General features: G+C 45.8%; 1 protein-coding gene across 1 annotated transcript in view; it reads left to right on the top strand.

The window, feature by feature from the left end:
- PTPRO (protein tyrosine phosphatase, receptor type O) overlaps positions 1 to 2,044 on the top strand; it is a 270,106-nt gene extending 268,062 nt beyond the window's left edge. The window contains exon 27 of the mRNA XM_018048437.1: positions 217 to 2,044. The gene's annotated coding sequence lies outside the window, so the exon portion shown is untranslated. The remainder of the gene's footprint in view (positions 1 to 216) is intronic.

Genomic DNA, 12,735 nt, shown 5'->3' with positions numbered 1-12,735 from the left:
CCCAAAGAGCTGGGAATTTATGAAGTTGTGGCAATGAACTACAGCATGCTAGGACAATGATTTGGCTACATTTTTGGGGGGGGTGTTAATATTGTCAAGTGTCCCTCTGGATTCCGACAGAGATCTCTTTCTGTTTTGTGTTCCTTTGGGCTGTCAGTTTCATTTTAACCCATGTAACTAGCAACACTTTATTCTTTGCATTTTGTATAATTACAGTACATGATGGTGTCTTGTGACATGAACTGCTGTCAAAATGGACACGGATGATATCCTGAAGCCTGTTACTTTGTGTCACTTTCCTGAGAAAGAAGAGGTGATGATACACAAAGTAAAACACTTTGAGTTGAAAGTAAACACAAACTGGCTGCCTGGCCCGGGCTGTCCTGAACTATCCTGTGTGCGTTTCAGAAGGCTGTGTCCCCCTGTCTGTGTATCCTTCCCTCGCCCTGGCTCCCCCTTATCCTAAGAACCTTCAGGAAGGTGATATCAGTTTCATAAGTGATCAGTGACCAATGGTGAAGGATGCCAAGGGAACAGCTCTGCACCCCACTGTCTCTTGTCACTGAGAAGGCCTGGCCACAGCAGAGCTTGGCACAATCCTTTGCAAGACCTGGCCAGAGAGTCTCAGGTTGGCATCACTGGGGGAGTGGGCAGAGGTGGGCCAGACCCTGCAGGTTAACAGCTTGGGTTCCCTGGGTGTTATCAGTTTTGACTTGCATTCCCCTCCTTCCCCTTCTCACCTCCCCATTGCCCCCTCCTTCTCTTCTCACTCCCACACCTGAGATCCCTTCTTGGACATGTTAATAATGTATTGCTCCATTCCCAGGAACTAAAAAGTACCAAGTGTTTATGTGTGACTTCCTTAGGTGTTCACACACAGACAGGTCAGGAGTGAAGTGTGCACCCTGGGGTGAACTGATAAGACACCTGCTGGTACTAGTGCATTTCCCATGCTCACAGACTGGAACTTTACTTCCCTGAAACTTAAAGCGCTTTGTAAATATTTTATGATTGTCTTGAGCACCCCTTCTTAGCAAGGATCAAATAGTCCCAGATCGATTTTCCCCAAAGAGAAGATGAAGTATCCAGAGATAGAGGGAAGGTTCAGAGAAAACTCACACCAGCTACTTTACCAGATCCTCCGTTCAACGGTTTTCACAGCCATCACTCTGTATACCCCTGGTACACCAGTGCTCCTAAAATTGTGAAGTTTATGGTGGGAAAAGCATCCATCTGTCAGAAGACTTGGATTTTCATCCTATTAGGGGACTTTGAAATTTATCTGTCCTGAGTCTCCACTGATGGACTGTGGAAGTGCCTACTAAAAGCACTGTATTTCACGGGTGTAAAAGGTATCAGAAATGATATTTCATGCAAAGATGCTTTGTATCTTATTCTTTCTTGTACCTTAGGGGATTCTCGAACCACCTCAATTTCCACTCTAGGATTCAACTTTAAAAATTCAGAGCAGAGGCAGTCAGGGCCTCTGTGTTGTTAACTAAGGTATTTTTAAATCATCTGAGTAGTGCTACAGTACAGTCAATATGGAGGCATTAGCACGTGTGGTCCACAGTAGCCTACATGGTGCTTAGAAAGAGCTGAAGAGTCTGATTTTACATAAATAGCTTAGAGAATATCTTTGCAAACCACGGTTTCCTAACATATTTATGTTGCAACACATGACATAAAACTTTTTGCAGAGGGGGTGGGGAAAAGTGAAGAGAAAGGAGAGGAAATAAGATTTCAAAATTAACCTTAAGTGATAAGCCTAAATATTTGGCAATTATTTCATAATAAAAATCATGGTGTTTTAAGTTTGAAACATAGAAAAAGTGCAGTGCATCAGTTTACTTAAAAAGTCAATAGTGTCAAATGTATTTTGGGGGCAACAGATTTCCCTTTCTAAATATATTCTGAGTCACATAATTTTGGATTAACAAGATATTTAACTTTGAGTGATACTGAAATCAAATTTCTGGGCTGCAAAAGCCAATTTGGGAAGTTAATTGAGAAATGACCTCGAGGCTCTAATGTATAAATTTAATATCTAATACCAATACATCCATACCTACATATTATATTAGTCTTCCCCTGTAGCTCAATTGGTAAAGAATCTGCCTGCAATGCAGGAGACCCAGGTTCAATCCCTGGGTCGGGAAGATCCCCTGAAGAATGAAATGGCAACCCACTCCAGTATTCTTGCCTGGAGAATCCCCAGGACAGAGGAGCCTGGCAGGCTACAGTCCATGGGGTTGCAAGAGTCAGACACAACTTAGCAAATAAACTACCACCACACATTATATGGCTTTGTTTAACTTGCAAAGGAAGGAAGATAAAAGATGGTAACCTTTTGCTGTGTTCTAATCCAGGATTTATCATTTTCCACTGCAAAGTCAACACTGCCCTCAAATTTAAAATGAGAAAATTTAGTAAGGTTTTTTTTTTTTTAAGTTCCTATAAAATCTTTAATCAGATTTTATAATCTCCGCCTTTTTCTAAAATCTATCCCTGTCCCCAGAAAGGTGATACATCTCTCAAACAAAGCTGGGGTGTCAACATTTAAAGCAGGGGCTGGAGACTTCGAGAATTTTTTTGCAGACCTTATGAGAGCTGCTGGCTAGGGGATTGGCTCTCAACCAAGGAGGTGCAGTTACTGAATTTGACCTCTAAGAGCCAAAATCCTCCCTGCTTTCTAGGAGGCCTTCCTTTCCTCCTCGGGAAATGTCTAATGTAATGTGCTTCAAACTAACTGGCTGCGTTCCTAGCTCACCGATCACTCTCCTGGGGCTTGGCACAGGCTCAGAGCTCAGAGGCCTTACCCAGCTCTGAATAGAACATCCACTTTGGCCAAAGGGGTTAGAAAGCAACAAAAACCCAACATACACCAACTCCTACCTCTACCTCTGGTTTTTTAACCTTCCTGTTTGGATGCATTTGAAGGAAACTTAAGCCATCATCTCTCTAATTCCTGACCTTCCAGAACAGCAGGATTTTTGTTTGTTGTTTTCAGTTTCAACTTATGCTTATCACAAAACCTGATCCTGGAGGGCCACTCAGTAAAGGATGAAGGACCATGTATAGCTCTGGCAGTTGTATTATGAAGGACTTGAGCAAACTGAAGATTGTCCAAGGAAGGTCACCAGAACCCTGAGCGATGCCAAAGGCAAAGGTCAGGACTACCAGAACTTAACAGACTGAGGCCATTTAGCCTGGAGTCAAGGACGAGTCATTAGTTTTTTGAATCATTCGTTAAACAAATACGTGTTTTTGTAATCACTTTGAATGAACCGAACAACCAAAGAAAGATTTTTTGATCACTTACAATACGCAGGCACGAGAGCACAAATCTAGAGAAGGGAATGGCAACCCACTCCAGTAATTCTTGCCTGGAGAATCCCATGGACAGAGGAGCCTGCTGGGCTACAGTCCATGGGGTCACAAAGAGTTAGACATGACTGAGCGATCCAGCCGGAGAAGGCGATGGCACCCCACTCCAGTACTCTTGCCTGGAAAATCTCATGGATGGAGGAGCCTAGTGGGCTACAGTCCATGGGGTCACAAAGAGTTGGACATGAATGAGCAATCCAGCACACACGCAGACCGCGAATGGTTGCTATAGGCTAATTGGAAAAATATGTTATGGAATCAGTTTGGTTGCTGTTGAAAGGACTAAGAAAGCAATTAGACAAATGGAACAAGGTTTTTTCTACATTTTTCACTTGTGTAGCTCAAATGTTGTCAATACATCTGTAATGGTACACCAGTAATGGCGTTGTACCTTTTGTCCCAGTAGCTCATAGGACAGAAACACCACGTTCTCGTGGCTTTTGTTACTCAGCAGTCACCATAGACCCTGACATGCTTCTTCATGGAAGAAGCAAACCAGCCTAGTCTCCTACTCAAAATCAGACTCTCCTCCACCGCATCCCTGGCAGATGGCTAATTCTTTTCTATGAACCATTTCCAATACGCTTCTGGAATTGCCATCTCTAGGGCAGCCCATCACTCCATTCATCAGAAAGTGTTTCCTTCTCTTGCTGACACATCTAAGGACCTTATTCACGATAAGGGTGTCTGGCTCTATACATCTCATGGAGAGAGGCATTAAGTCCAAATCCACTTTCCCATTTTGGCAAAGGGCACTGTCCAGGTTACCTTGACAGAGGCTGACTTTCAAAACATTCCATTTGAGAAAAACAGTAAATGTATAGTTCTCAAAGAAAATTATTTGTTGACTCAACATCCCACACTAGGCACCGTGGAAGTGACTGGGATTGTGCTATAGAGACAAGGTCACTGCTTCAGGAGTTTACATTCTAGCAGGTGGAGTCAGTGGTAAAGAATCTGCCTGCCAATGTAGGAGGCTCAAGAGACATGGGTTCAATTCCTGGGTCTGGAAGATCCCCTTAAGTAGGAAATGGCTACCCACTCCAGTATTCTTGCCTGGGAAATCCCATAGACAGAGGAGATTGACAGGCTACAGTCCATAGGGCAGCAAAGAGTCACACACGACTGCGTGACTGAGCGTGCAGGCACACAAGGGGACGTACAAATGGAAAGTAAGGGCAACACAGTAGTACAGATAATGTGATGTGTGCTTGCTGGCTCACTTCAGTCATGTCCGACTCTTTGCAATCCTATGGACTGTAGCCTACAAGGCTCCTCTGTCCATGGGGATTCTTCAGGCAAGAATACTGGAGTGGGTAGCCATGTTCTCCTCCAGGAAGTCTTCCCCACCCAAGGATCGAACCCAGGTCTCCTGTGGCAACTGCATTGCTGATAGATTCTTTACTGCTGAGCCACAGGGGAAGCCCACAGATGATGTGCTAGAAATACATAAAGCAGAAACTGTCGACCCAAGAGCACAGATGATTTCTTTCTGGAAGGGTCAAGAAAGACTAGACTGCCATATTAAAGTATTTAAGACTACAGAGATACATTAAGGGATGCTAAGGCTGTACACCCTACTTTGCAAGCAGCAAGCATTCATAAAACACCCACGCCATCCATCGCCAGGGCACATATGGGTAACCAAACCTCCAAACCCACCTTCTGAAGCTTTTCTTCCTGGCTGACTCTCAAAATGACAATTTCTTTCCAGGACTCCACAAACTGCTCCAGCTCATGTGTTTTTCAGCAGAAGCAAGTGGGTTTACAGTCACTGCAAACATAATTGAACATACTGGGAGTCACATTTCCAAGGCACTTAAAGTCAGTTTTGCTCTATGGAAGGAAGGCAGAAGTAGTAGGCTCTATTCCCTGGCCCCTGGGCCCCGACAATCAGCCTGGCAGAGTCCTGCCTACCCCTCTCCATCTCCCCTCCCTTCACTTATGTATCACCTCCAGATGAACATTTGTAGTTGTTTAGTTGCTCAGTCATATCTGACTCTGCGACCCCATGGACTGTAGCCCACCAGTCTCTTCCATCCATGGAATTCTCCAGGCAAGAATACCGGAGCAGGCTGCCATTTCCTCCTCCAGGGCTCCTCCCAATCCAGGGGTTGAACCTGCACCTCCTACTTAGCAGGCGGACTCTTAAGCACTGAGCCACCGGGGAAGCCTGCAGGTAGACAGGGTGGTGGCAAAAAGGTGGAGGGGGCTGCGTCCCTGAGGCGACACCTGAAGTCCCTGCCTGCACTGGCCCACGACGTGATCCAGCAACACGTTTCCACTGTGTTGTCATGAGGTTCTAGCATTGTCGGTTACGGTAGTCAGCGTGCCCTTAACTCCTATGGCAGCACAGGGATAAACTTTTCCAGTGTGTTCCATCTCAGTTATGGTGGGAGTTTCTCAGGGCAGTGGTGTGTGACTCTCCAATAAAATTTGCAGAAGACAGGTTAAATGTGACACAGAACAGAGAGAGGGTAACACACAAGGCAAATAATGGCTCAGGAAGAGGCCACCACAACGTGATGCTGCTTTTAATAAATAAACTTTTCTATGGAAACACATGCACTCTTCTCCAGAAGTGGTTTTCCTCCAAGTGAGAGCTCTCGTACTCTCTCTCTTTGTCCCTTTCCAAAACCATAACAGGGCTTCCCTGGTGGCTCAGCGGTAAAGAACCCACCTGCCAATGCAGGATACATGGGTTTGACCTTTAGATCAGGAAGATCCTCTGGAGGAGGAAATGGCAACCCACTCTAGGATTCTTGCCAGGGAAATCCCATGATCAGAGGAGCCTGGTGGGTTACAGTTGGTAGGGTCACAAAGAGACACAACTTAGCAACCAAGCAACAACAACAAACCCCATAACGAAACCATTACGTAGGAAACCCAGTCAAATTTTTCAGCCATACTTGGGACTATGGACTCTGATTCCTGGGTTTCAGCAAAAAAATAGGACCCTGGGTGGTTCCACATCAAGGAGAGATCAAATATAAGGGAGGCCATGAAGCTTGGCACATGGGGAGCTGCTGAGCCTGGGTGTCACGGTGGGTCCAGGGCTGTGGAAAGGAGCTCAAAGCCAGCTGACACAACCTAATTCAGTTCTAAGAACCCCAAAAGTCTACCGGGCTGTTTCAACTAAGAAAAGTTAGCTGCAACCACTATTGCCTTTACAAATGCAAACAACAGAATGGGCTTGGAAGGGTTCTTTCATGTTCAAAACCAACTAAATCACATTCTCCCTTAATCAGCAAACTTGGGGAGCCGGACAGGACAGGGCCTAGCAGTATAGCAGATGAAGCAGGTTAGAACCACAGACTGTGGTTGGAGAGAGACTCAGCCCCTGGCTTTGACTCAGTGGCCTCATCTGTGAAATGGATGTAGTGACAGTAGCTTTTTCTCAGGGCTTCAACAAATAGATGATGTGCAAAGGGCTGAAAACCATTCCTGGAATGACTTAATATATTACATGGCTCTCTGGGAAACAAGTGAACTTACCATCTCCAAGGGCCACCTTGGAATTCTCGAATACATTTGATAAGAGCATCTAAAGCTGGTGCCTGTGCTGGGCTGGCTCAGTGCCCCCAGGGTGACACCTGAACCACCCCCCTTCCCCCTCTACTCCCAATAGTCAGGAAAACTTTGGGTTATAGAACAGGTCCAGGCTGTGACCCAAGGAGGACCCTCATGCCATAGACACGTGGTGCCCAGCAGGAGCCGAGCCTCTGGATCAGAGCCCTGCACCACCCGGCCTGGCTTTTCAGCTGTGAATCTCTGCTGTCAAGTCCACACAAGCAGGTTTCCCAGAAAAGCAATGCCAGGGCTTGGTCCACATTCAGTGGAAAAATCTGAAGTAGCAGTGCAAGGAGCCTGTGCAAATCTGTGGCAGGAAAATCCTGTCTGAAAAGCCAGCTACTTGTTCTGAAATAAAAACGTCAATTTGTAATTACAAACATCAATGCCCAAACCCACCTGGGCGGGGCTAACAGTGAACAGGTGTCCCTGGTGAACATCACTGAATCACTCTGAGAACTGGTTGTCTTGTTCATGTAAGAGAGTGAAGTGAGTGAAAGTCGCTCAGTCGTGTCCGACTCTTTGCCACCTGGTGGACTATACAGTCCGTGGAATTCTCCAGGCCAGAATACTGGAGTGGGGAGCTGTTCCCTTCCCCAGGGGATCTTCCCAACCCAGGGATCAAACCCAGGTCTCCCACATTGCAGGCGGATTCTTTACCAGCTGGGCCACCAGGGAAGCCCAAGAATACTGGAGTGGGTAGCCAATCCCTTCTCCAGGGGAACTTCCCAACCCAGGAATTGAACCAGGGTCTCCTGCATGGCAGGCAGACTCTTTACCAGCAGAGCTACCAGGGAAGCCCTGTCTTGTTTGAGACCTGGAATAAGAAGAGTATCCTCTACAGGGCTGTGCTGAGAGCTGCTTGCTGTGATGCCTGGTGGTTTAGGGACGTGGAGTGACATGGTTAAAACAATACGGACTTTCAAGTCATGGTGCTCTGCCACCTAGCAGCCCTGTGCCCTGGAGAAGTAATCTACTATCTCTAAGAAAGTGAAAGTGTTAGTTGCTCAGTCATGTCCGACTCTTTGCAACCCTGTGGACTGTAGCCCACCAGGCTCCTCTGTCCATGGGATTCTCCAGGCAAGAATACTGGAGTGGGTTGCCATTCCCTTCTCCAGGGGATCTTCCTGACTCAGGGATCAACCCAGGTCTCCTGCACTGCAGGCAGATTCTTTACCATCTGAGCCACCAGGGAAGCCACCTACCTCTGAGCCTGAGTGTCCCACAAGACACAAAGCACTGTCTACTTTGCGGAGTTGTGGGAAAACTCAGAACGGTCATGTAAAGCGTAGCTGAGGACAGAGTCAGAATGGAATACATGCTGTGTGATTCTCCAGATTTCTCTCTCTCTCTGTACATTTAGACCGCTAGACCCTCCCCCTCATTCCAGCACCCAGACGTCTGCAGAGTGAGCCCACCCAACTGAGTTCTCATCACACTGGGTACCCTGATCGGGAGACCCTCTCCAGTAGATGTGCTCCCCACACTGGTGGTACCAACACTCTGTGCTAAATGCTGCCACACTTGGCATCAGGAGCTCTGAAGGAGAGGCTTATCCACATATGTCTATCAGGATTGTGGGACACTCGCTTTGACAAATGCTAAAAACAGTGGGACATATATGAGCAATTCTAGATAGCTGTTTTAATTTGCATTTTGCAAATTACCGAGGCATAAAATAACAATAGTCATTCCCTCATTTTTTTTCCTGTTGCTGCAAGATAAATGAAATGATTTACCCAAACATCCACATTCTGCCCTATGATAAGACTGGTTTTAGAGATGAGGCAATAAACTAACTCCCTGTTGTTGTTTGGTCACTCAGTTGTGTCCCACTCTCTGCCACCCCATGGACTATAGCCCACCCGGCTCTCTGTCCACGGGATTTCCCAGGCCAGAATTCTGGAGTGATTTGTCATTTCCTTCTCCAGGGTATCCTTAGATCCAGGGATTGAACTCAGGTCTCCTGTATTAGCAAGTAGATTCTTTACCACTGAGCCAGCAGGGAAGCCTACACCACAGATTAAATCACAGCAAGTGTGGATCCATTCCTGGTTCTGGTGTGGCTATCGTAGGGAAGACTGAAATGAGGAACAGCTCGTTTTGCCCTGATATAATAGCATCTGACATAATTCTGCTCCTAAGCAGTATGGGAGGGTATTCTCTTTGGGGAGGGCAATTCTTGGACAAGGTCTTAGCTGTGAGTTGCCAGCAGTTGCATCCCCCAACAGCAGGGGATAAGAGCCTGTGTCCCATGGGGGCAATCTGGTAATGCATGGAGGCATCTGTTCCACTCTTCCACTCTCAGGAATTCCCTGATGCCCCAGAAAGCCAACTGTGTATGCAAAGCTCCAGCCTCAAGAAAAGATTTCCATCTTTAGACATTGGAGCAGAGGAGGAAGGCAGGTATCATAGCAGGATCTAGAAATAAGGAACTGTGAGAGGATGTCAATGGCAATTATCTTGTCTCAATAGAGCAGTGTTTTGCAGGGATGATCAGCCATCTGAAATTATCCCAAGGTGTAAGTGACTGTTGTGACCAAGCGCTGTATTTCCTGGTCTAACTGTTGCTATGGAATGATCAGTTTCCAACCCACCTTCCTGTGCATCTGCAAGGGCCATTATGGAGGAGGAACTCTGTGGAATATGGACCAGTGGTTTCCAAATGAGGCTCCAGGTCTCCTCTCTGCAGCTTCAATGAGAGGAACTCTGAATTTTACCCATTTTATACAATGGGATACCACATAAAATTTCACATTTTAAAAAGATGCTTTTTCTGCTTAAAAGTTTTTTTTTTTTTATACACTGACCTATGATATCTGAAAGAAAAGAGTTGCAGGATGTAGAGAAGTCTCTGAGTTAGTTCAGATTTCAGTTGTTCCACTCACTGTGCAACAAGCTATTTAATTTATATCTGAGTTTCAATCTCCTCATCCACAAAGTGGGGAACATATGTGAAAGTTTTCAGCACACAAGAGTTCACTTTCCATTTTCTTTTCTTTAAGAATAGATGAAAGGTAGGCTTCCTTGGTGGCTCAGTGGTAAGAAATCTGTCTGCCAATGCAGAAAACACGGGTTCAGTCCCTGATCGGGGAAGATCCCACATGTCGAGGAGCAACTAAGCCTGTGCACCACAACTATTAAACTTGTGCTCTAGAGCCTGGGGGCTGCAACCACTGAGCCTGCGTGCTGAGGCTACTGAAGCCCATGGTCCACAGCAAAAGCCACCATAATGAAGAGAACACACTGCAGCTAAAAAGTGGCCCCTGCTCTCTGAAACTAGAGGAAAACCCTCGCAGCAACAAAGACCCAGCACAGGCAGATAAATAAATATACAAGGCTTCCCAAGCAGTGCTGGCAGTAAAGGATCTGCAGGCCAGTGCAGGAGACATCAGACTCAGGTCCAGTCCCTGGGTTGGGAGGCTCCCCTGGAGGAGGGCGCAGCAACCCACTCCAGGATTCTTGCCTGGAGAATCCCATGGACAGAGGAACCTGGCGGGCTACAGTCCATAGAGTCGCATAGAGTGAGACACGACTGAAGTGACTTAGCACGCATGCATGTGTATAAAAAGAAATGCACACACAATCCTCACAGGATTATAAACAAAGAACAGATGGGAGTAAAGAAGGCCTTAGTGTATGATACCAGTTCAGAGTAAGAAACCACAAAAGAGGACAAGCTCTTGGAGACCTAGAGATAATAATTACTTACCATTCATGTGCGTGTGTGTGTGTGTGTGTTTTATTCTCGGATATTTTGTTATCTGAAAGAGATGACGTGTTCATTTGGAGGAGTAATAGGAATGACTGAAGCTAGAGAGATTATCTTCTACTCCATGGCCACGCTTGAGGGATAAGGCTGACTGTTTTAGGACCCAGGAGGTGGGGCAGCCCAGAAAAGCAGTAAGACTTGGGCCAAGTGCCTGGCACCACAGTCAGGAAGGGAAGAGCCGAGGCAACCAGCCAGCTCCAGGACCATCTGGGCCTGGCAGGAGCCCTGGTTCATTGCCCACTTGGTCACAGCAGCAAACTAGATGAAGTATGCCTAGGGCTCTTCAGAAAGCACATCAGCTGTTAGAATATCCCTAGTGGCACAGAATCCAGTTTCGGAACCTCACTCCCCTCGGAGCATCTGATAGACATATCTCACCCCAATTCAGGTCAGAGTCTAGGAGGATAGTTCTCAGTAATTCCTTTTATCTTATCAGAATTTTACTCGCTTTTTATCTGATAACCTTTCCCTCACAAATGCGATTTGAAACACCTGAACATTTGCATACTAGGAGATATTTCTTTTCTTGGTAACTGTGTACCTCCTGCATAAAACAAACAAACAAAAAAAACACCTGAGGATTTCTTCTAAAACTGAGCTCAGAGCACTGGCTTCTTCACCTCTGTCCCAAACATGCCAAAAGAAAGTAACAAAGAGGAGAGGAAAGGAGGCTGTGAGTGATATAAGGCCAGTGACGTGGTGTAAGACTGTGATGCAAGCTGGTGGGAGCCTGTGACATGGTGTGAGGCTGTGAAGTTGTGTAGGATTCAGTCCTGGAGAAGCCTACATTGAAGAGGGGATTGAGGACCAAGATGGTGGAAACAGAATGGGTTGGGCTGGGGGGTAGATGGGAGTACTGAGTAAAATTCCTGTCCGGGACCCAGAACTGTTGGAAATAGACCCCTTCTCTGGAAATTGCCTATAGCAGCCACAGCTTTTTGAGCATGTTATGTTTTAAATAAGGAAAAGAAGATCCAAGAGTAGGATGGTAAAATGGTAACTACTTGCTACTTTCTCCTGATTCATCCCCAGGGGCCCTTGACACAACCTTACAAAGATCTCTGAGTAGACTAACTTAAAAGCATGTCTTTTGGGAAAAACCAAATGTCACATGTATAAAATCACAGTCTCTGGGAAGTCAGCACTGATTTTTGGTGGTTTTAAGATGTAATTTTGCCCCATAAGAGACCATTAAGACTAATCCCAGGGATAAATACAGCAAGTTGCCAACAGTTCTTCAGATTGTATATCCTCTGAAGGCAGAGGCTACCTCTAGGATTCTCACTGAATATGCAGTTCTTAAAGCTGCTGCTGCTGCTGCTAAGTCGCTTCAGTCATGTCCGACTCTGTGTGACCCCACAGATGGCAGCCCACTAGGCTCCTCTGTCCCTGGGATTCTCCAGGCAAGAATACTGGTGTGGGTTGCCATTTCCTTCTCCAGTTCTTTAAGCAGACCCTTACAAAATGTTTACTGAGCGAATATTGTCTTTTCCTATTCAGAAACAACCAGTCTTTATAAAAACCCCTGTGAGTTTGTACAACTTTTTAATATTGTTCCATGTAAGCACTGGGAAGAAAGAGACCAGAACCAACCTCATGAGATCTTCACTCAGCAGCAACACAGCCTCTATAAAAAAGGGCTAAATGTAAATTCTAGCACTGACAAAATACAATAACTAAAAAGAAGATTCACTGGATTGTCTTGACACATACTGGAAGACAGACTACAGGGGAGAAAAAGAGTTGGTGAAGCTGAATACGTTATACATTTTTTTTTTATTATCTTTTGGCTGCACCATACAGCACATGGGATCTTCATTCCTCAACCAGGGATCAAATCCATGCTCCGTGCAGTGGAAGTACAGAGTCTTAGCCACTGGACCAGCAGGGAAATCCCAAGCTGAATACATATGGATATAAATTTCCAATCTGAAGAACAGGGGAAAAAAGGATTTTTCATATATTGAACATTAAGCAATAAAAACTGGAAAATAAATGCAGAAAAT

This window comes from Capra hircus, chromosome 5, assembly GCF_001704415.2.
Source record: "Capra hircus breed San Clemente chromosome 5, ASM170441v1, whole genome shotgun sequence".
Lineage (NCBI taxonomy): Eukaryota > Metazoa > Chordata > Mammalia > Artiodactyla > Bovidae > Capra > Capra hircus.
Note: the sequence above shows the minus strand (reverse complement) of the source record. Positions and strands in the feature narration are given on the sequence as shown.